The sequence below is a fragment of the Ursus arctos genome, unplaced genomic scaffold (assembly GCF_023065955.2).
Source record: "Ursus arctos isolate Adak ecotype North America unplaced genomic scaffold, UrsArc2.0 scaffold_19, whole genome shotgun sequence".
NCBI classification, from domain to species: Eukaryota; Metazoa; Chordata; class Mammalia; order Carnivora; family Ursidae; genus Ursus; species Ursus arctos.
The window spans coordinates 16,922,386-16,947,201 of NW_026622863.1; the positions used below are offsets into that span (position 1 = coordinate 16,922,386).

The 24,816-nt window shown below is 38.0% G+C and overlaps 1 pseudogene; it reads right to left on the reverse strand.

The window, feature by feature from the left end:
- LOC113251728 (AP-3 complex subunit beta-2-like) overlaps positions 1 to 24,711 on the reverse strand; it is a 30,840-nt pseudogene extending 6,129 nt beyond the window's left edge.
- Between the last annotated feature and the right edge of the window lie 105 nt (positions 24,712 to 24,816).

Consider the following 24,816-nt stretch of genomic DNA (forward strand, 5'->3'; position numbering starts at 1 on the left):
TCACTGCTTGGTATTTACACTCTATCTGCATTTCCACTCTACCCCACCCTCAAATAAAACATTTGGACTTAGTTCAGAGTTCTGAAAGAATATTTGCATTGTAGATTCCCTTTTAACATTTGCAGTGAAAATAATGAGAGACAACTCATTCCCTAATGCTCCCATTACAGAGTATTTGTGTAAAATTAATTAGAAAAGAATTAATATTGTATATGCACCACTTGTAGACCCAAATATTTTCTTGGAATTGATTTGATGTCCTGTTTTTTCCCCCCAGAATATAGTCAGCATGATGCAAATATTTATTTCATTTTAATTTATTTGTACTACAAAAATGGGCTTTTTACTTTTGTGCTTACAGATCTTGATGATTACCTCCATCAAAAACCTAGCCATGGTATTTCTTTATAAAGAAATAAAACATTCATCTTATACATAGGAAACCCTAGAGAGACAAATCAGATATGGTTCCTGACCTCGTAGAGGTTATAGTCTAATATAGAATAAGGTTATTAAATACATAATTGTAAGTAAGAATATTCAGAATATGCCACGGGCTATGTAACTTACACTTTTACCCTAGTCTGTGGCAGCATTGAGGACTTGAAGAAAAAATGACCTTAAAATTAAGACCTGACAGATGAGTAGGTTCTCCTAGCTTCCCTAAAAGAAAGGATATGCTATACAGATCAGGCAAGTGTAACTGTTAGCCCTGCAGGCGAGCACTTGACCTACTTGCCACCTTAACTAAAGAGTGTCCATTTGCAAAAGAATAGACCTTGTGTTTTAAAGTTTCCCTAATCCAGTGCAATGAGAAGGCTGAAACATGCTGGGGTTGGGGTGGAAAATCTACACTGTGGCTTTTCTTTTTCCTTTTATTTTTCCATTAGACATAACATTAAGAGCGAGTTACAATATTTCATTATTCATGAGAACGATGAAGTAAATTTACTGTAATAATGTGAGAAGGTAAGGTAAGTCAGAAAACTTATTGCTTCCCTGTTACATGTACTGGTCAGTGATTCAGTTAAATACATGCCAAATTATGGAAACAGCCCAACTGTTCATCATTTGATGAATAGATAAAGATGTAGTGTGTGTGTGTGTGTGTGTGTGTGTGTGTAATGAAATACTACTCCTCCATAAAAAGAATGAAACCTTGCCATTTGAAACAATATGGATGGAGCTAGTGAGTGTTATGCTAAGTGAAATAAGCAAGTCAAAGTAAGATGAATATCATATGATTTTACTCATATGTGGAATTTAAGAAACAAAACAAATGAGCAAAGGGTGAGAGGAGGGGGAGAAGAGAGAGAGAAACAAACCAACAAACAGACTCTCAATTATAGAGAACAAACTGATGGTTACCAGAAAGGAGGTGGGTGAGAGATGGGGGAGACAGGTGATGAGTACAGGGTCATGTATGGAAGTGTTGAATCACTATACTGTACACCTGAAACTAATATACTGTAGGTTAACTGGAATTTAATAAATCTTAAAAAAAAATAAACACTTGACAAGTTTTTTTTTCAAGTAAAAAATGTGCAGTAAAATTGCATATTCCAGAATTTTGAGCAGGTCAGAAGGATCATAGAAATGGATATGGCAGAAGTGGGGAAGAGGGCTAGACAGGAGGAGAGTACAGCAGGTTTTGCCTTATAGGTGTTTAAGAAATTTCATTCATTGGTTTGTTTACTGTTGACTTTCTTAACTGCTCTTCACCAAATTCCATTATTGCTCTGCTCTGGGTGGGAAAAGGGTTTAGGTTTGGACATGTAGATGATAGTCTTTCAAGTCTATAAATAGCCTTAGAGACTGGACAAGATGATAAGCTTGGAGATGGAAGGATTATCTCAATATTCAAAAATGAGGGTAAGGTCAATTTCACTAAGAATAAATCAGTGAGGTTACTATGAATTTGTATAATTTGTATAAATATCCATTAACAGAGTATTTAAAGGATGGCTGACAAAAATGAGGACCCTTTGATTCCAGGTAACTAATATCCAACGTGTCCAAGTTTAAGCCGTAAGAAAGTGCATAGACTACTATGTATCTGAGAAGAAACTGAAAAAAAATCACAGAATCAAAGCATGAGCTAAAGAAACTGGAGCCCTAGGAACTGAAGTGAAGTGAGTATCTCAAAAATTTTTGTCTTCATCTATTTTTCATCGTTGTTTCTCTCTTACTTCATTCTGGAGATATTCTGCTCTCTCCTTATGCCAGAAAAGATGGCTACTGTCGGCTCTAGAGTTCCACTCTCCTGGTTAAATAATCCCAAATGAAACGGGAAAACATTTTTTCTTCAATCATGTAAATACCAGAGAAGCACTCAGATTCCATACTGTGTGGGATACCCGCTTGTCTGCATCATGAGTTCCAGGGAAATGGGATACAACCGATGGGTCAGGTAGATTTTTAAAGTTCAGAGGTCGGACTCAAAAGCATCTAGAAAAAAAAGCTACCAAAGTGCAGTGCATTATAACAGGTAATATGAGCTACTTGCAAATCAGTGATTTTTTTTTCCCTTTTAAGGAAATAAGCATGTCACAGTGCTGTGTAAGGGTGAGCGTGCAATTCTTCCTGTAGAGGGAGCTCAAGTTATCCTCTGACTTCACCTCCGATATGAGAAGACACTGGATTAGACTTGTGACATTACAGAGAATCCAAATGTAAGGGTTAGATGGAAATTCTAACCAAGTAGGACAACACACAGGAGGAAACTAGAGATTAGCACAAAAAAAAAAAAATAAAAAATAAAAATTAAAAAGGAAATTTTAATAGATTATCTAAAAAATACTTTCTGTAAAACCAGCTTTGAGGTTTGAAACATTTGTTTCACAACAGTGAAATTATAATCACCATATTATACAAATTGTATATGTGATTCTACCTATAATTTATTTTATGTCATTAACATGAATAGTATGAAAATAAAACCAACAAAAACTCTTAGAACAATTTTAATTGTAGTTGTAAAAATACCAAATAAAACACCAGAAAATTTAATACACTTGTCAAAATATTAACCCTGAATATGAATGCAGGAATATAGGACTATTTTAATATTAATTTACAAGCTATTAGAGCAAATCAATACTTCATTGGTTAATAAACACGATAATTTGATTGAATAATATAATGGGATCTATAGTCAATTTCCCTTCCTCACAAATAGTAATTTCTTCCCCTAGATTTCATTTATAAAAGGATAAACAAGGTTCATCTTAAACCAATAGCCAAAATAACAAGTTAATAAAATATATCCTAGAATTTTAATGTTTGGGGACAAATAGGTTTCCTTTGATAAACTGATTTCTTTTTAAAAACCTCTTTTTCTTGGGAAGGGGGTAAAGCATATGCACATAATATATAAAAACTAGGGTATTTGAGGGGCTTGTAAACCCCAGAAATTGAGTGCAATATTTGAGGTACCTCTGCACTCAAGGCATTACTTTTAAAATAGAGAACAAAAGCCATAATGATTGGGATATCAGACATCTTTAATAGTATTTTAGAAATTCTGACCATTTCAACAAGCTGTAGAATTCATTCATGCATTCAGTCATTTGCCCGTTGAGTTATCTCTTTAATCATTTTGAATTTTGTTTTTGTACAGGAATTAGGTTACATACTAGAAAATACAGGGGATAATACTCAAAAAATAATTACAGGTGACATCCTTCAAAGAAAATCTTTAATCACTTTCAAATAAATTTTGGTTCAGTAAATTAATCAGGGATAAGTTCAATTTAGAAAAAAATTCCTATTTTTCTGCCTAATTAGTTTACAATGCATGAAAAATATGCAGAATATCAATGACATGAATTATCTAAGAGTAATCCTGACAAAAACTGAGTAGCAGAATATGTGTTAAAAGTGTGGATTTTACCAAAGGGATAGAAAATACATGAAGAAATGGAAAGAACTTGAATCTGTCTGAAGGGAATATCCAGCATCATCCACACCCCCCCCCATATATTTATATTTATATATATATATATATATATATATATATATATATATATATACATATATGCGTATATAATATGTGTATTTATGTATTAATTTGTGAAAACTTCAAAAATCTCAATCTTTGGAAAACTTTGGAAATTAATTAAATATTGCAAAAATTAGAGTCTTTCGAACAGAAATTTTGAGTATAGTCTAAAGAAGACTGAAGATTATTTTCTTATCAGCTGTAAGAACATACTATAAAGTGAAAATGATTTTAAACTTCTGGACATTATACATGAAACCAAACTGATCAGTAGGACAAAACAAATAGAACTTCAGCCTCCTTGGAAGATACAGAAACATATTTTTTTTTAAAAAGCTGAGGGAGATCTATCATAATCAGTGGGAATAATGATAGATAATCCAACAAGTGATATTTAAAAATTCTACAACGTAAGGGTAACTTAGACATCAAGGTGTATCACTCCTTCATATTATGTATCAATAATGCTTTAACTGATAAAAAAGTTTATATGTGAAAAAGATGACATCTATGGAAACAAGTACGGATAAGCACACCCACATTTGGGAACAATAACAATAATTGATAATAGTTATGATAAAATTCTTAAGAAACATATGTGGGTAGAAAGTTAAATGGTAGAAAAATGTCACATTAACAGGAAACCACAGAAATGTAAAAGCGCAAAAATAATGACAAAGAAATAATGCCCCAATTTGAAGCACTATAAAATTTAATAAAAATTTTGCCAGTAGTAAAATAAAAAAAGGATATTAATGGAAGAATTTCTAAAGGGGTAATACAAATGGTCAATAAACTTGCGAAATACATAATAAACTTTATACTGATGCAAATGGAAAAAACAATATGCCATTTCTTACGTATTTAACTAGCACCTGATAAATGACTGGAGATTTTATAGAGAAACAGCCTCACTAACATCTTGCTGGTAGAAATGTGAATTGATTTCATCTAGAAATCCGTTTGGTGATGTAAATCAGAAGACTTAAAATATTCTAAAATTTGACCCAATACATTCTTGTTTAGTAATCTATCAGAGAAATGATCATATATGTGAATAAATATTTGATTTTAATAACAGATATAGTGTTTAAAAATCGAAATAACATACATGTCTAAGAGGGAAATTGGCAAGTAAATTATAATAAGCCTTATAACAATATTTTAGAATAGTTAAAAATCTCATCTTGAAGCATTTAAAATAACAGGTCAAGGTGAGGTACTTGGCTGGCTCAGTTGGTAGAGTATGTAACTCTTGATCTTGGGGTTCTGAGTTCAAGCCCCACCATGTTGGATATAGAGATTACTTTAAAAAAATTAAACCATAAGGAGTTTAAAAAATAAGAAAATAAATAACAAATCAGTGCAAAAGTTATGTATGTATACATATGTATGTGTGTGTACGTATATACACAAAGAATATGTATACATACAGAAAATAAATGATGGTTTATAGTGCACATTTACCAGAATGTCATCAATGGCTATGTCTGGGCTTTTTGAATATAGATTCTTCTCTACCTTTTATTTTTTATTTTATTTTATTTTATTTTATTTTATTTTATTTTATTTTATTTTATTTTTGTCCATTAGTTTTAAACTTGAGACCTATTAATTTCTGAGTGTGTAGCATTTCCATGACAGAGCTTCACTGTTTCTATGGATACCTGGAAACTGAAATCACATAGAAATATTTGTTCAATATATACTCTCCTGACACAGCATCCCACGTTCCACCAGACGAGGAACTTAAAAAAAAAAAAGAAAAAGAAAAAGAAAAAACTTTTTTGTCCAGTCATCTTTCTCCTTCCTCTACCCATTTCTATGAGTCTGTCAGTGAGCATGACTTTGTATGATAGGATATGGAATTTATAACATAGGTGAATGATGGGAAAGAGAAGGAGAGACAAGAGTAGAGAAGCAGGAAGAAATAGAAAGAGGTAGAAAAAGATAAGGTTTGCATAGGCTGGCAATTCAAGGGAAATGTTGTATGTTGACTAACTGTTTAAGCAAGAGAGACGCTTGAGCACTGCTGGATAGGAGATGATTTGAGTATAAACAGAAGTGGATGATGAAGTGCTGTTTTGGGATATGAACGGGATTCCCGTTAATATTCCCCAAGAGATGCAAGGAATATTTGGAACCTTTCTATTATTACTTTTATTTGCTGGACTCTATTTTTAACACAATGCCATGTTGTTCAAGTATTAGGACAAATGTGAAGCTGAGATTTATTAGGGTCACAAATATTTATCTGAGGGAAATTTCTATAGAGGTTTAATCAGACTTTCAAAAAAAAAAAAAAGTCCATGCTCTTAGTTGAGAACAACATGCATGTATATTATATTTGCAAATATATTTATGCCTAGAGGGGAAATACTATATAGAATAATTTTCAAGAGGCATTCCTTCAGTGGTGATCACTTCATCCATCTTTTTGTTTTAGGGTTTTGTTAGGAAGGCAACAGAATCTCAGCATTTTCCCTTCAACTTCATCTAAGATCTTCTGTAATAACTGAAACAGAATCCCAGTCAAAAAAAACATGACGACATATTCAAAAGCAGTAGAGTTTAATGATAGGACTTTTACAAAAGTGTCACTAGGATTGTAAAAAATGAGGAAAGTGCAGTAGATCGCCCTGGGTTTAGAAATAGAAGGTGGTGCTATTCCTAGATGTCAGGTGTAAGGAGACATTATTGGAACCTGGGAAGTGCTGTAACTATAGCAGAGGGACTCCTCAAAAAGGATCCTATACATACTTCCAAACCTAGATCCATCAGGAAGGGAGCCATGAATATAAATACCGTGATCTCTGTCTCTTTCCACCCTCTCATCTCCAGCCACCTCCTCCCATCGAATGTACCCAGTGGGACTACGGAAAGCAAGGAGGCCTCCTTGGTACAATCCATATATGTCAGGCCTGGTGCATAAGCTGATCTCAAGAAACAATCAATGAATATCCAGAACATTTGAAACTATTACCTATCAGACAATTCATTATCTCCATATGTGAAGTTGACTTCACAACATGCACATAAAATACGTTAAGTATAAGAATACCCTGACTACTGGGGTGCCTGGGTGGCTCAGTTGGTTAAGTGTCTGCCTTCGGCTCAGTTGATGATCCCAGGGTCCTGGGATCGAGCCCCACATCGGGCTCCCTGCTCAGTGGGGAGTCTGCTTCGCCCTCTCCCTTTGCCCCTCCCCTTGCTTGTGTTCTCTCTCTCAAATAAATAAATAAAATCTTCAAAAGAAGAAGAAGAAGAAGAAGAAGAAGAAGAAGAAGAAGAAGAAGAAGAACCTGACTACAAAGATAATGATGGGGCCTTGTGTCTGTAAATGATTATCAGTTTCTCCTTTTAGAATCTGAACTACTAGAGGCATTGCCACCTACTCTGAAAAGGAGCATTTGAGCTCTGGGGAATTGAAGAACAATCTTTGTCTTTTCATTCTTTTTTACTTCAGTTTAATTTATGTTTACCATCTTCCCAAAGTGCTACATTCAATCAAAAGATGTGTTTTTGGGGGCGCCTGGGTGGCACAGCGGTTAAGCGTCTGCCTTCGGCTCAGGGCGTGATCCCAGCGTTATGGGATCGAGCCCCACGTCAGGCTCCTCCGCTGTGAGCCTGCTTCTTCCTCTCCCACTCCCCCTGCTTGTGTTCCCTCTCTCTCTGGCTGTCTCTATCTCTGTCAAATAAATAAATAAAATCTTTAAAAAAAAAAGATGTGTTTTTGGAATAATTTTGAAACATATTCAAATTCCAGATCCACTATTACCCAAGGTGTAGTGATTATTTAACTCCCTTAGCTTCTATCAAAAAAAAAAAAAAAATCTCGTCTTTGTAAAGAATATTGATACCGATTTCAAAAATAATTTTTGAAGATTATATAAGACAATTTATTAAGAGCATATGTCACTATATCCCCACCAGATGATACTAACAAAACATTAGTTTGAGGCTCAACCCATAGCTCTAGCAAACTTTCCTCTTTTCCCAAAGTAGTAGATTGAGTCCTCCATTTGAGAGAGACTAAGAATATTCTCTGGCTGTCACAACACTAGAGATTTAATCAAAAAAAGCCTTTCATAAATGAGCACTTTTAGCTTAAATGGAGAATGTTTGCGAACTAGTGCGTATAGGTGTATGTGCATAAGTACGTCTGTGCATGGTCAAGGGTCTGGTTGGTATTGAGGAAAGGAAACAAAACAGCAGGATATAAAGCTTTCACCATGCTTAATAAAGTTGAATGAATAGAACAAAGAAGATTGACTGCTAAGTGGATAAAGCTCTGAACTTTTACCGCTGGGACTGTAATTCAAGTTCAGCTTGATGCCTGATTGCCACGCCTGGGACTCTGGTAGAGGCGATATCTATGCCACCCATGAAGGATGCTGGCATAGGCTGCCTGCAGATAAACAGGACACATTTATTTCCTTCGCTGAGGGCCTAAAATTTGAAGTTTTGTAAAACAAAACAACGAAAATTAAAAATAAATTCTCATGGATTGAGTCTGTGAATCAGGAGCATATTTCTGACAGAGGCCATCATCACCAACCAGTGCATGGTTGACTTTACATCTGCCTTGACAATTTTTCTGTCAGTTAAATTAGAGATATTTAGGGTACGTGCAAATATAGTTGCTTTCAATTCTCTAGAAGCACTCTTGTGTGCCTAGAGGGACCTTCCAAAATGTCTGTTTATGATATACCACTCCAAGCATAAAAAAGTTTTCAAATGTTGAGTTGTGATCAGCTATAAAAGTCATGAATGTTAATAACTCAAAAGATATCTCTGTAAAAACTGTGTGGCATTCTTCCCCTCCCACACCCTCCCCATGTTGCCAGATTACCATAATGCAACATAATATCGTATGATGATAATTGTCTCACCAATCTTCCATGAATAAAAAAGAAATCAGAGGTAAATTCCATTTAATTAAAAGCATATCTCTCTGTGCAGGGTTAGGGATATTGGATGACAGGCCCCTTGTGAAGCACCTGGCATATAACAGAGAAGCAACAAATAACTAGTTACCTCTGAAATATCCTCTCCACCACATCCGTGTGTCCTGCAGTGACACGTGAGCCTTTGCTATCCTTCATTTTCTTTAATACCAAATAAGGACAATAGTTTCTGTTGCACACTGATACTAAGGAAGTTGATTGAAAGGATGTCAAGTACCTAGTATAATGTCTTGCCTGTAGTAGTATTCAATATATATTTTTAAAAATCCTCAATATGCCATAAAGCTGACTCTTTAAATAAAATATGAGTCAGTTAATGAGCTATTGGTATAAATATATACAGACGTTGCTCCAAGTTACAGGCACCGATCTGAGAATACCAGATTCTGAAAATGTTGCTTGTCATCAACAGTTTATTTAAGGAGCCATTCATTCCCATTAAAATTAATCTAAAACTGACAATGTATCTATTCCTGGAAAAAAATAAGTCCAGCATTGTTGTGGTGATATTGATGATATGCATTCATATTTACATGCTATAGATAACTGGAAATTTTGTAACTACATTAACATTTAAAAGAATTCCTGAAGCAGCCAGGCCCTCAGTAGCAACTATGATATCAGCCACTTCCAATTGTTCAGAAAGCAGTGCTAGTTGAAGCCGTTCAATCATCCATGGGTTGTGTCAAATGCCATCTCCTACACAGCTGCACCTGGGAGGGGCACTGTTTTTGTGTACCGTAATAATTTCAACATAAAAAACATACTTAATGCAAACTATTGATCACAATATCATACAGATCCCTGTTCTGTACTAAAAACAGAACAACGAAAGCATGTCCTTCAATAGACTACAGTAGGTGCTGACAGTGTATTAAATACTCCTCCCAAAAACAGGGCTGCATGCCTATCAAAACTGATACTTTATAAGAGAAATCTTACTTAAAAAGGATTAAAAAGTAAGTAAGTCATGGGATTACTGTACAGCATGGTGACTATAGTTAATAATCTGTATTGTATGTTTGAAAGTTGCTAAAAGAGTAGAACTTAGAAGTTATCACAAGAAAGAAATTTTGTTTCTAACTGTATAAGGTGGTAGATGATAACTAGATTTATTGTGGTGATCATTTCGCCATGTATACAAATATTATATCATGATGTTGCACACCTGAAATATAATGTTATATGCTAATTATAACTCTTAGCAGGGAGAGAGGAGGGAAGAGAAGAGTGTGGCCCTGTCTCTGCCTGAAAAATCATCTGGACCAACATACAATATAATATAATACAATAGATATGATATGCTATATTATGCAATATAATATATTTGTATTTCCTTGATACCTAAAATAGATCAATGTAATACATCAGTGGTTTCCAAACTGTATTTCTCTTTTTGAGAAGAAAAAAACATCTTTAATTATGAGACTGTACGTGAAATTCTACTTCTCTACTTTCTACTTCCCCATCGCACTTCTCGGGGGTCTTCACTGTGTATCTAGGCTTTGCTGGGTGAGCTGACTTTGAATCAAAGCTAAACTGCAATAAACTAAAATAACACAAAAGCATTAGATTAGGGGATCTAATCTAACAAGTATCTAAATACTGCTAAATAACATGCTAATAGCATATTGGCTCTATTGCTTTGATAATATGGCTACAGACTTAGAAGTTTTTTGAATCCTTCTGAATAGGAGGAGTATCTGATGGACTTTTCACCTATGAAAGGGTAAAGAACAAAAGTTATAAGGAGGGATGTTTCTTTCACTGTAGGTAAGCCTCAGGCGTTCCACCTTGAAGGTCCAGGGACTCCATTTTTAATTTATCTGTGATACAATATAGATCACTCCTAGGAGCACTGATTTCAGTAGAAGGGCTCAAGAAAGCCTATGTGCAAATGGAAAGGGCAAAGTAAATGACTGTTTAAGTATCTGGAGAACTGACTTTCACATTTGCCCTAACAGCGATACATTCAAGTTAGACAGGATTCAGATTCTCAAAACTTGGCTTGAAGAGGTTTGTGACAAGAGCTGAATGTGCAACCATGTCAGGGACCTTTAATGTGATGCTTCTGTCCCCACAATGGAGTTTTAACTCTTGGCCAGGCAAACGTGTCCTTTGTGGTCTCCCCAGGACAGTGTTTGAATGGGCAGTGCCCACTTGCTCCTCTACACTGATTTTTTCCCCCCAGGCTTACACAAATCCTGGTACATTTGTTGATTGGACATTGGAGATCTGTTTGGGAGTGTTTTCTTATTTAGGTATTTGGTAAGTGCCTAATCTCTGTGATATAAGCACTTAGATCTTTGTAAAAGAGAAGGGGGGGGGCATAGTGAACCAATGGCAAATCAGACGAGATCTACTTCTTTGAGGCAAAGCAATATCATGGAAAACCATGGACTTAGTGAGACTTGCCTAGCAGCTAACCCTTAGTCCTCATGAATTAGTTCTGTGATCTTGAGTAATTTATTAAATAGCTCCGAGTCAATTCTTTCAAGTGTATTTACCTCACGTAACAATCATGGATACAAAGTGCCTAGAACCAAGTAGGTGTTCCAGCTACATTTGTATTTCTTTTGTTCTTTGCCTCTTGCCCTTATGATACTTACAGGAGAACTGGGAAGATAAACTCACATACCTATTTTGAGAATTACATGATTCTCTTGCAAAGAAGTCCATCAAGCAACACAAACAATATTATCTCTGAAAAGTCAAAGGATACGCAAGTGATTATTTTCTCTCTCCTTAAACCTTTGCCATATGACAACGAGTAATGGCTTTCCAGGTCACCAGTGTTTTTGGTGCAGGTATTTTCCTTTGTATCACAGGTCCTTCTGTCCCTATGTAACTTTTGTCTGTTCTCTAAATTGTTTTATCTTTCTTTCCCTGAGATAAATATGCCCCAAATTCACTCTTCTCCAGTGACATTTTAAAAGCTACTTCTTATATTCTGCTTGCCAGAAAATTAAAGTTCAATATTAGCAGAGTGCCTCATTTATTCATTAAACTTAGAATCAGTGACTTCATGGCTGAACCAGTCTTTAATTACAGTGATAACTTCCAGTATTTACGATTCACTGCTGATGTGTGTTTTGTTCAGTCGGTAACCAATGTTTCTTCTAATTCACAGATGACAGTGAGGAGAGAAAGCAGAAACTTCCTTTGGCTTTATCAAAATGCTGATGAAGAGGAAGGGGAAGAATCAAGAGTGCTTCAGCCTTTGCATGGGAATCCAGCATTTGAAAATGAAAGTTTTTATCTATTAACTATTACCTATTAATTTGGGGGAGACTTAGGAGGGCTATGTGTTTTGAATCCCCAATAACTACCAGGCATAATAGCAGGCATTTTACCCTGGGAAAAAGAACTAACATTTGCTAAGTGGCTAGATAACTAGAAACCTACTTTTTATATGCACATTTCATTGAATCTGCTAATCCTCAGAACATAAAACCTTCTTTTTTGCAAATGAAGAAATAGTTTCCAAAGTCTTACAGATGTAGCAAGTAAGTAGAAGAGGCAGGGATTAAACCGGTCTGAACAACTCTCTGTATTTTACCCTTTAAAAACTAGTTAGTACGACCAGGAAAGTAAAAATCCTATTAACAACCAGGGGATTGTGGAAACGGCACTTCTTAGAGTTATTATATTATTAACATATTTTTCAAACGCAGTTTCTGTATTGAAGGGAATGTAATATGCAAATATTTTAAAGGTTCTTACAAACACATTAAGAACCATCCCAATTATTTTTGTTTTCATTCCAAATTTCTCAGCAAACTTTGTTTTTTGTTTTTTTTATTAAGTCTAAGGTAAATTTCAGAACAACCACTGTCAACATTATTTAAATCTCTTAATAGGTGGAGACTAAGGTTTTCAAGTTGTATTGTATCAGTATGGGTGAAATGAAGAGCATCATTTTGTCAGAATGATTATTGTCAGCTCTCTGAATTGATTTCATAATCGCTACTGACCCTCTTACCTAATCCCACTACTTTAGAGAATGGCTAGAAGCCTACCCATTTCTCATCCAGTTTTTTGTTTTGTTTTGTTTTTTTTCAAATCTCTCCTCTCTCACCTGATCTTGTAGTTCTCTGCTGTTTTTATCTGGTGACCATTCTCACTATATACACTAGACTCTAGACATTTTTTAAATATCAAAATTATTTCTCCTGATAGGCTCTGAGCATATTGAGGGAAATGACCAAATTTTATTATTTTTTTCTATCACTTAAAATACCCATGAACAGGCAAGTACCAAAAGAGCTACGTGACGCAGTCAAGAACTATGGAAGAGACTTAAGATCAAATTTATGGATTTGTGATCAAATCATTTTATGTCACTTACTTAGCTATGTGCACCCCGGCGAATTAATTAAACCCCATCTATATAATGGAAACCCAAAAGCCTTATAGGTTATTTCATGAAACTTTATAAGGCTGTCCTTATTTTCACAGAATAGCCAGAGGTTATTGGACACCTACCACTAGCGCACATAGAATAAGTTACTCACTTTTGTTAAGGTTCAGTTTTCTCATTCACAAAATGAATATGAAAATAATTGCTATCTTGCAGGATTATAATGGATATTGAATAAGGTGATATGACTAAATTTTTTAGCAAAATGTTTCCATAAGTGGTCAACTATTCCAAGTTTCACCACATGCCCCAAAATGACAAATGGCATTCCCTCCTCTTCACCTCTGGTCCACTTCCTCGATACCTGCATGTGTTACTGACCCTGGCAGAAATCGAGAACTCTTTAGAAGAAAAGAGGATAGGCGATTCTGCGAGAACAAGAACAAATAGAGTGGAGGATGGAGGGTCACAGGGTTGAATACATGCCCTTATATTGTTCAATGATAAGAAACATTCCTCTGAAATCATCTTTTCACACAGGAAACAAATAATAAAAGGAATGTTATGGCTCTTTTGAAATGCAGCAAGAGAAGTCATGGTTAAAATTCTAACAAGTGAGAGTCATTAGCTAAACAAACCCGGACAGCTCCACAGTCACAGAGATTCCTAACAAAGGCTTGATTTGTGAAACACTCTTAATAGTCCCTCTGCATTTCCCTCAAACATCCCATTTTGTTCCTCTACTGTGGACTCTAAAATGTCATTCCCTATTCTTTCTGCTAGCCACGTGTGTTTAAGAAGTATAGCTAACGTTTCCCTTTATCAATGATCAGAAGAGAGATTCTCTTCTGCATCTCGCTGTATTGATACTCTTTAAAAAGAGGGACATGGCTGAGGAAAATGAATCAATTGATCCTTTAAGTTTTCAAAATGAAGACTTTCTTTGTTAGGTTTTGCCATTTTCTCACAAATCTCACATGATAAAACAGCAGATCGTTCTCATTACCCCCACTCTAAATAAGACTAGAAAATTATGGATTATGCCATACATAATTTATAGCATTTAAGAGAAAGGGGACCTGATGGAAATACATTTTAATGAACACCTACTGAATGCTGGGCTTTATGGTATTTAATTTACATGTAATTTTCTTGTAATTCTCACAAAGGTGTAATGGGGTAGGAAATATTAACCTCCTTTGCAATCAAGGAAACTAAGGCCAGAAGGTTGAAAATAAATGAAAATTTAAAAAGCCCTCGTGGAATAATACATGTAGGAGAGGTGCTTGAGAGAGAAATGGAATGGGAAATGTATTCCATTTATTCACTTTCTAGCAGGGAAAAATATTATTATTACTAACAGTTCATGTTATATTAATACTTCAAATTTATTTTGAGTCTTGTATTTTCATTTTATTTCACTTTTAATATGAATTGAATAATAAAACTTTTAGTTACAATTTTCTTATTGAATTACTTCAGTCCTCCCTCTCCCCCTGCTGCTGAAGTATATCCCAAATTTTACAGAGCAGTTTGCTAAGAAAATCAATCCCCTTTTACATTACCTAGGCGTAAACATGTGCATTGACCCATTAAGGAATGCCTGTTATTTTAGATATTTTTATTAACAGACACTCATCTTAAGTAGTAGCAGAAAAATAAAGCTAATACTTCTGAAATTCGTGTCGAAAATGACCACGAAGGAGATTTGGTGTGGAGAATAAAAGGGTGTGCAAAACTGATTTCATTGAATTTTCAGTATTCTCCCCTCTAACGAAAATAAATATATTTATTCATTTATATAATTATTTATCTCAAATGAGCTCACCATGAAGCACAAATATTTCTCTAACCAGAGGTTTCATATGTGAGCTGTTTTTTTTTTTTCTTTTTCACCACCCCTAAACCTGTTTTCTCTTCCCAGTGAATCGAACCAACGTCTCTAATTTCAGCACCTTTTGAAAGGAAATCAGAGTCTCTGGGTGGAGCCATCAAATTGTTCTCTGGCTACAGGTGTGTGTTTAGTGACGCAGGGAAAAGAATGAGGATAGAGAACCCACAAGATATTTTCTCTCTGTTCAATGCCCCGGAGTCCACTCTTGGAAAGGGATCCAGGGTCCACTCTTCCTGAATGCTGTATGATCGTGCTGCATGGGTTACTTAAGTCTGCAAGAAGTTTGATGGCAGGATGAGCGTGTGTGTGTGTCAGAGGGGGTTCCTGCCATTGTTTACTTTGAGGTAATTTTACTGAACTTTTGTGAGGGCCATAACTATAGAAGACTGAGATTGCATACCCATTTTTATTGCATATCTATTGCACAGACCAACCATATCCTTTAAAAATAAGGATTTGAGAACCTGTTTTCATGTAATAAAAAAATGTTTTGAATAGACATTTTTGCAAAAGAATACCGATTGAAAAGCACATATAGAAATATTCTACCTCTCAGCAAGCAAATAAATACAAATCCAGCTTCAGCGTTAGAGAAAATGAGCAAATGTAAAAGTTAGAATATTTAATATGAGAATGCTTACAGTTTTACCTTGATGGTGAGGCAAAAATTGAGATAAACTTATCAGAAAACATCACAAAATACATCAAACTCTTAGATATGTCCATAACCCTTAACGCTTAATCTTATTTCTGGCAATAAATCCTGAGAATTCAATAAACAAAAAATCAAAATCAGCTAAAAGTTAAAATATTCACATTAATATCCATATTGTATATAGCCTTCTTGAAAGTTGTAAACACTTGGAAATGGCACATATGATTGAAAGAAGAGGAATGAACAAATAAATTATGGCGTGCTTTATATGAGGAAATGGTATGCAAAGATTAACTTTGCCTTTGCAAAATATTTTAATATCATGGAAACATGTTTGCTTTATATTATGTAAAAAGATATGTATTTTATACATATACTTCATATTATCTCAAAATCATGTACAGGTTAGAATATAAAGCATGAGGGGCGCCTGGGTGGCACAGCGGTTAAGCGGCTGCCTTCGGCTCAGGGCGTGATCCCGGCGTTATGGGATCGAGCCCCACATCAGGCTCCTCTGCTATGAGCCTGCTTCATCCTCTCCCAGTCCCCCTGCTTGTGTTCCCTCTCTCGCTGGCTGTCTCTATCTCTATCAAATAAATAAATAAAATCTTTAAAAAAAAAAAAAAAGAATATAAAGCATGAGAGAAGTACGGATTTCCCCACTATTTAAAAGTAGAGTTTTCCTACGAAATCTTTTGTAAGGTAAAATGGCATAAAGCAAAAAAAGCAATTACCATTTTGTAAAAGTGAAAATTTTCTTCAGATTTCTTTTGGTTCGTGAAAATAGGTAGTACAAATGTAGGTTTTTCATAAAAGCAAAGTGGCGTAAAGCAAACGGGGGATAATAGCAGGAGGAAATAGCAGGGAAACCTGTATACCGAAAATGTTATAAAATTATTAGTGACTACATCCAATACGATAGGTACTCCTTTTTCCCTTTTTTTCTATTTTTCTATATCCCAAATATTTTCTCATGAGCACATATCAGTTTTTTAAATGAATAAAAATAAATCTCATCAAAATTATTTTTAACATGACCTTAGCATTTGGAAGGCTTTTTGAGTAGAATCTATCATTTTTTTAAAATCTCAAATAATCTAATCACTGCTACCTCCCCCTTCCCCCCCCCCCCCCGCAATGTTGAAAGATGTCATCTGAGTTGCATGGATTACTCCTCCACAAAACTAGATTACATCCCCAATTCATTATTATTTTAGAAAACTCACCTTTCAACCACCTATAATGTGGGCCATCATTCGTATCGAACTTAATTAGAAAACAGTTTGGTTGTTGGAGGAATTCCTAATTTAAATCAATTAAAGGGAAAGTTGTCAAGTTCATTTTGGGTTTGCTTTTCTCTACTCTCACAGCAGGACTGAAGAGATCTGTCTTCCCCAATCTCCTTGTCTTCTTCCAGGATTATGTCATAGTGTTCAGTGTGTAAATCTAGGAACTCATGGTGGCAATTAGCATCTGAGACTCCTGCCACAACTAGGAGAAGGAGCCTGGGTGACAAACGAAGCCATCCCAGGATTTCATGCTGGAGATTTCTTTGATGGGTGCTTTCGTTCACAAATGACATATCTCTAGTTGGTGGGGCAAGGCAACCCTGTAGTCTAGCCCTATTTCCGTTCTGTGTTGAGAGCTCTTCTTCCTTCCCTCCCCACGCCCTAAATCCTATTGTGTCACAGTTAATCTAGTTATCAAATGGAAAAAGCATGTCAGATAGTGACTATTTAAGGAGCACATTCCTTTCAGTGAGTAGATCATTACAGGTCCTTTACTTCTGCATTGCTAAAATAAGATTCTTTGCCTTATCTGTCACCTACCCATATCCTTGCTGGCATAAAATATGTGCTCCCTCTCCACCCAACTTAGCTAGAACTACTTTCTGTGTACTAATTTCACTCATTTTCATGCCCATTAAAATCATTATCTGCCAAGCAAAGGGGACAAGATATATTCTATATAGTGATTATATAGTAATATTCTAGAATATATATTCACTATATATATTCTATATAGTGATTATATTCTATATAGTTGATTCTATATAGTGATTATAGTGATATAGTCTATATAGTGATTATATAATGATTATATTCTAAAATTGGGGCATATGATTATGATCCTTTATATATCTGCCTTATCTCTAGGGCCATGAGAACAGGGACCAAGTTTTAATGATCATTAGTATCCTAGGATATAGATTACTCTCAGTTTATTACTTTGAGTGAGTTAATGAATGAAAAAATAACAGCTGTCTTGTATTACTTTTGACTACAAAAACAATAGAAGATTTCAAAAAGATGGAATTCCTGAAATCTTTTAATGATTTGAGAAAATTATCCAGGATATTTGAAAGGAGACATATCTTTAAATTCTAGATTTATCGTCTGTTATAGATACGGCGAATCAAAAGAAATTTCTAGCCAAGAGACTATAAAATCCAGACTAAATTATGGTTATGCATGTAGGATATTTAATGGAAAATCCTGTACCACAGATTAGAAGACTCTTCAGAGTTTCACCTCTATAGTCAAAGTAGTTGTGAAGGTTAAGACAATTATCCAAGTAATTAAGGTGGTAATATTTTCTTTTCTCCTTACATAACTTATGTGTAGCTTTGTCTTCAATCAGATTATAAACTCCGTAATGTTAGAAATCTCCCTCTTCTTTGAGTTTTGAGGATTGCCTCTCCTGAACTGGTCTTAGTAAATACTCATTTGATTGATTATTGTCAACTAGCTCCTGCAGAACAAACAGGCTCCAGAGATACCAGTTACTTTCCTTCTCAGTAACTTTTTCGAGTGTGTCGGTGCCTGTTTACCAGAATCCCTCTGAAGAGACCAGGATGGAGAGGGTGCACTGCTGACACAAGAGGGGTCTAAGGCATACCATTAGCTTTTTTAAAACTTTACTCTGCTTTAAGATCATCTTGGACACTTTTTTAAAGGAAAATTTCTAGGCTCACTCCCAGATATTCTGATTCAATGTTCCTGAACTATAGCCCAGAAATACACATTTTATTTTACGTATTTTTTTTTGTATTGAGATGTAATTGACATATAACATTATGTTAGTTTCTGGTATACAGCATAATCATTTAATATTTGTATATAAGGCAATATGACCACAATAAGTCTAGGTTTTATATATCATATATATGTATGTTATAAAATAGGGAGAATACTGAGATTTTGCTACATAAATAGCTACAGAAGGCTGGGATGACTGAAGGGAGCAGCTCTTGTCTCCCTCTGCACAGGTCCTAGGAACTCATGGGCAGGGGAATTGGGTGGGAGGATAGTGGTCACGACCAGAGGAAGAGAGGTTCCCCTGTATGCTATCTGATACAAGAAAAGGGAGAGAGAGAGAGAGACTAACAGCTGTTGACTGTTAGCTAGGCAGCTCCAGCAGGCAGGGTGTCCAGGGTCAGCAGGAATAAGCTCCCACTGGTCAGCATCCTTCCTTCCTCCCTTCAAACCTGTACTTGTCAGATGTCCCACAAAGGATGCTATCCAGTTGGCAGTGGCAGTCACTTTTGTGCCACCGTGTGGTCACTCTGACAGGTGTCTTGCAGCTTGAGTTTCTCTGAGGTCATTCATGTCCATCAGCTTTCCCTGCACCTTCTTGAACTCATTCTCACTCATGAACATGGGGCCATCTGCTACTCACTGGGTGGCTGAATGGAGATGTGGAACTGCTGGGTTTGGATTCACAGCTGGAAGTTGAGCAGCTAGGTTGGGTCACAGAAATTAATGCCCATGATGGCAGTGGCAGATTCTCGGTGCTAGGGACTCAATTTCAGAATGCTGATGCCAGCAGACAGCTTAAGGGTGACCACATGCAGGCTCTTGATGGGGATGCTGGAGCTCTTGGAGAAGTGGGTATGCATGGATACTATGTGGGTCCCCTGGTGACAAAGGTGGGCTGCTGAAGGTCTAGTCCACAGCCAGCCCCTCACCAGCTACAAGGTGCATCAGCTCCTGCGTTCCAACCCCTGACACTGGAAGGGCAGCAAGGGCATCAGGGGAGAGCCTGTGAATGTCAGGCCCTCCAGGTCAGCAGCCAAACAGGTGAACACAACCATGGTGGGAGATACAGACTGGACAGTAGGAGGGAAAGTCTTTTAGATAATGAAGATATTTTTTGGCTGCAGGAGTACATGGTCCCCAGGGAGTTTTTTGTTTTGTTTTGGTTTTGTTGTTGTTGTTGTTGTTTTTCTTCTTTTCAGGAGGCAGGTTCCTCCTGTTCTTCCTCGGGATCCAATGTCATCTCAAACTCTGATGAGCTATTGGTGGAATCTCTGCCCTCAGAAGACAAGCCTTCTCCTTGTCCTTCTGGCACCTTCTTCATCTTCCTCCTCATTGTGTTCACTGTCACTCCGTCTCGCTTTCTCCTCACTCTCATCTTGATCTGCATAATTAGACTCACTGCTGGAGTCTTCAGCTGCTCTAGCTGCTGCTCTCACTGACTGACTCACTCTTGGACTCTGGGAGTCTATCTGTGGACTCTGTGGGGGCCTGACTCTTCTTCCTTTCCTCTTCTCCCAGTTGGAGCGCTTGGTCCATCTAGGTACCTCCATGTTGCATGCAGATGTGTTTGGAGCTTCCTCTGGCCAGTTTGGAAGCTCTTGGTACCCTGTGGCCTTGGCGTTTAGTGGGTCGGTTAGTGAGCCCAGCCCGAAGTGGTCTGCTCTTTGAAGGATGACTGCAAGCCTGTGGCTGGTTTGGGTGCCAGGAAGAGCTTCTTGGCATGGTGGCTGAGGGCTCCACCCTAGTCTCAAGAGAGGATAAACTGCCAGGTGAAGTGTGCTAGGTCACAGATATCAGAGTTCTGGTGGGACTTGGACAGATTTAGCATATGCTGGGTCAACAGCTTGGTCTGCTTAGGGTGGTCAGGTAGAGCTTGGCCGCCAGGTTGATGACCTGCAGTTTGTGGATGTCTTTCTCTGCTGTGAGGGACTTGGCTGTTTTTCCCAGGACATCAGCCGAATACTGGAGACATGCTCACTGTACTCACCAATGAGCCACGGGATGCTGGCTCAGGCCATGAGCACCTAGGTGTTGTCTGTGAGCTTTGCCAATTTATGACCTCCCCATGCTGTGCTGGCTGCATCTGCAGCAGCTTCTTAATGATGACCACTGACTCTGTGATGAATAGCTCATCACACTGAAACAGTAGCTGCACTCGGCCATTGAGGCAGGTATCACAGACTGTTCTTTCATAGTTGCACAGCATCCAATGGCCTGGATCATGGTGCCATAAAGTCCCTGCCCATGCTGTGAATATAGGTCTGGAATTTCTGTAGGACAGTAAGGATTCTAGTTTCATTAGCTAGTTCAGCACTTCCAGCTATAGGGTTTTCGTCTGGGTGGAGTTGATTGACCTGATGTAGAAGCTGGGTAGTATTGAAGTATGAAGGTAGTATTCAGGTAGTATTGAAACACACGGGCTGCTTGATGGACATGGTGGCTGTGTACTGCACCTCACTGTAGAGAGGCTAGGGTCAGAGATACTGGGACCTTGGATTGGGCAAAGGGCAGTAGTGTGGGGAAGAGAGGTGGACCAAATAGAATGGAGTAGAAAACAAGTTGGAGGAGGGCAACAGTAGGAAGAGGGCAGGACTGGGGTCAGTACACCGGTAGGTGGGCCAGGATAGAAAGGCTGAATGATGCACCCAGCATGCTAGTGAACCCCCCCTTTTTTTTCTTTTGAGCACAAAATATTTTATTTAACAATTTGCATTTTGGAAAAATAGAAACTCCTGCCTCAGAGGAAGTTTCTTGAATCAAAAGTCTCTGGCAATTGCCGCAGAGAGCAATGGGAAGGGCTGGACTGGAAGAAGCAGGGAGCCAGGAGGGTCTCACATCCCAGGAATCATATCAAGTGCTGACCAAGGATACAAGAGACTGATCCATCAATGAGGCCAGGCCTTCCAAAGTGACAAGAATAAATGAATCCAGTCATACAAGTCTCCAGAACATTTTGGGAAACATTCTTTGGGTCTTTCCTAGATGATCAAGTGAACCAGAAAAATGGGAAGACCTGTGCTAATTACACATTTACACTTTTTACACTTCAATTTAAAATATCATGCAAATTATGTTCTCTCAGCAGCACATACAGAAATTATTACTAATGATTTTTTTTAGATTTATTTATTTGAGAGAGGGCGCACGTGTGCGTGGGCGAGCACTTGTGCGCAGCAGCTGGGGAGGGGGCGGGTGGGTAGGGACAGAGGGAGAGGAGAAACTCTTCAAGCAGATTGCCCATTAAGCACAGAGCCAGAGGTTGGGCTTGATCTCCCTACCCTGGTATCAGGATCTGAGCCCACCTGAGCCAAAACCAAGAGTCAGATGCTTAACCGGCTGAGCCACCCAGGTGCCCCTCCTAATGACTTTTATAAATATTTAAACCTTTCTTCAGTCGGCTCAGACTTAAGAATGTAACTAGTTTTAAGAATAGTCGGTGAAACCTCCAAACTTTGAGTCCAGGAAGAGGAGGCTTTCCTTTGCAGTTTAATTTATGGCTAACAGTCAACCTATCAGCTAATTGAAGATCTCAAGGTGGAAGGAATTCCCCGTATGTGGATGATGGATGGCACCTGGTAGGGGGAGGAGCCTAGAGTTAGAAAAGATGGTGGCCAGACACTGGAGCGGGGCAGAGGGAGAGTATGGAGCTGCTGTCTGCCCGCCAGCATCCCCTAAATGTGTCTTATGTTAGATGCCTGTACTCCTCAGGCCGAAGCTTTCAGATTAGCAAATGAGCATCTTTCACAGAAAGTCTGGACACCTCGGGACCTGCTGCCTCTGCGCTGAGCCCTGGGGCGGGTGAGTCCACGGTTCTCAGATTGTTATGTAGCGGCGTGAATGTCGTGGCCCGGAGCCCTCCTGGGCCATTTCGATGTGAAATGTTTTGGGGGCTCCTCCGTCAGCTGCAGGTCTTAAGAGTTGGGGCGACCGGTGTGGGGTTGAAACCCTTTGCATTCAAGGAGAAGCTCCGGGTTTTGCGGTCCCGTCCGGCTGTAGGTGGTTATGGGCACCCTGTGGGGGTGGGGTGGGCGGTCTGTGGTGAGATTGTGCCTCAGACTTTCCTACCTGCTTCTGTGTGGGCTTGCTTTCTCGGGGCATGCAGGAGTTATTCAGACAAGCTTTTAGGTTTTTTTCAGAGGAAGTTCCATATATAGACGCAGATTTGGTTTGTGGGGTGAAGTGAGTTCAGGATCTTTTTACGTTGCAGTCTTGAACCCAGTCGAGTTCTGGAGGCTGGAAGTCCTAGAACAAGGTGCCAGCATGGTTGGGTGAGGGCCCTACACATTTTAAACAGGCGTTATTTATTCTTCTACATGTGGGTGGTAATGTGTCGAACAAAGGCAAAAGAAATACAGGGGAAAAAATCAAATTTCCTTACAATTTACAGCCTATTGACAAGTACTTGAGACCGGCAGAGTGACCGTCCTCAAGGAGCTCTAATAGCTCCATGTTAATATTTTGCTAGAAGAAAAGACAACCTTAGCGTGACATTACCCTGGCCTCCAGGATCCTGTGTTGCCTCTAACGTATGAAATCCCTTTGGAAGCTTCCTTTATCACCACCCCCCACCCACCCCCCCCCCCCCCCCCCCCCCGCCAAGGTATATGTTAGCAATTATTCTCCAAACATGTGGTCCACTGATAGGCATCTAAAGGGTCTCATGACTAAGGTTTTAGTAGACAGTAGTAAATGACCATGTCTGAATAATAGCTAGCCCTTCAGGGTCCTGGAAACCTTGCTTCCAAATTCCTTAGAGACTTAGGCTCTTGTAACTCCCTCCCAACTTGAAAGTATGTAATCAGTCACTTCCCACAATCCCAAGGCAGCTGTTTTTGCCCACGGGGGCCTGTTCTGAACTTTAATAAAGCCACCTGTTTAGGGCACCTGGGTGGCTCAGTCGGTTAAGCTTCTGACTCTTGGTTTTGGCTCAGGTAATGATCTCAGGGTCAGGAGATGGAGCCCTGTGGGTACGGAATAGGCTAAGGACTCTTTCCCCTCCCGCTCTGCTCCTCCCCTGCTTGTGCTTTCTCTCAAGTAAATAAATCTTAAACAAAACACCTTTTTTTGCGCGGAGGATGTCTCAAGAATTCTTTCTTGATCTTTTGCTCCCGGACCCCGGCATTTAAGATCATAATGTTTGTTTTCTACTTCTCTGGTGCCAATTCACTAATTTACTAATATATCCATCTATCCATCGATCTTTACATAACTCTGGAATATCACTTCTTCTACCCCTCCTGCTCTCACTTAATAGCTCAGATGTTTGTCCTTCCTCTCTGGAGTAATATCAAGAAAGCAGGGTGTGATCTTGCTGAGGCAATCTTGGAAAACAGCAAAATAGGACAAATAATGTGATGGTTTAGTTCTAGCTCCATAGAACTTTTCTTGGAATTAGTGTTCCATCTGCTGATGGACACCTGTCCTCCATCACTGTAACAATTCATGTCCCATTAAAAACATTCAGGCATTATCTGAAGAAGTAAACGGGCTTTTCGTTGGCATCTCATCTCAAGCTATGTCTTCTGGGGAGTTTTGGTGTGTATTAATGCTCCAACAGTGAGATATGTGAGGGTCTGGAGGCAGAGGGCTTCTCACCGTCTTGGTCCTAGAATAAAACACACATAACAAATGAGGAAGACTTGACAAATAAAAACCAGTTAAGTTCAAAATCCAGCAACTGTATGTTTGCATGCATTTGTAAATGCGTAGGGACATTTTTTTATCCCCCCCAGAATACATACCCTGAATTTTCCTGGGCTTTCCCCAGGGAAGTGAAGTACAATTTGGGAATAGTCATCTGGCCTTTATTATTTTAATAGTTTTCTGTCCGCGTTATCATTTCAAAATTTCTTTTAAGTTGCTTTCATTTTGTTTTACAATTGTCACGTGTTCCAGTACATCC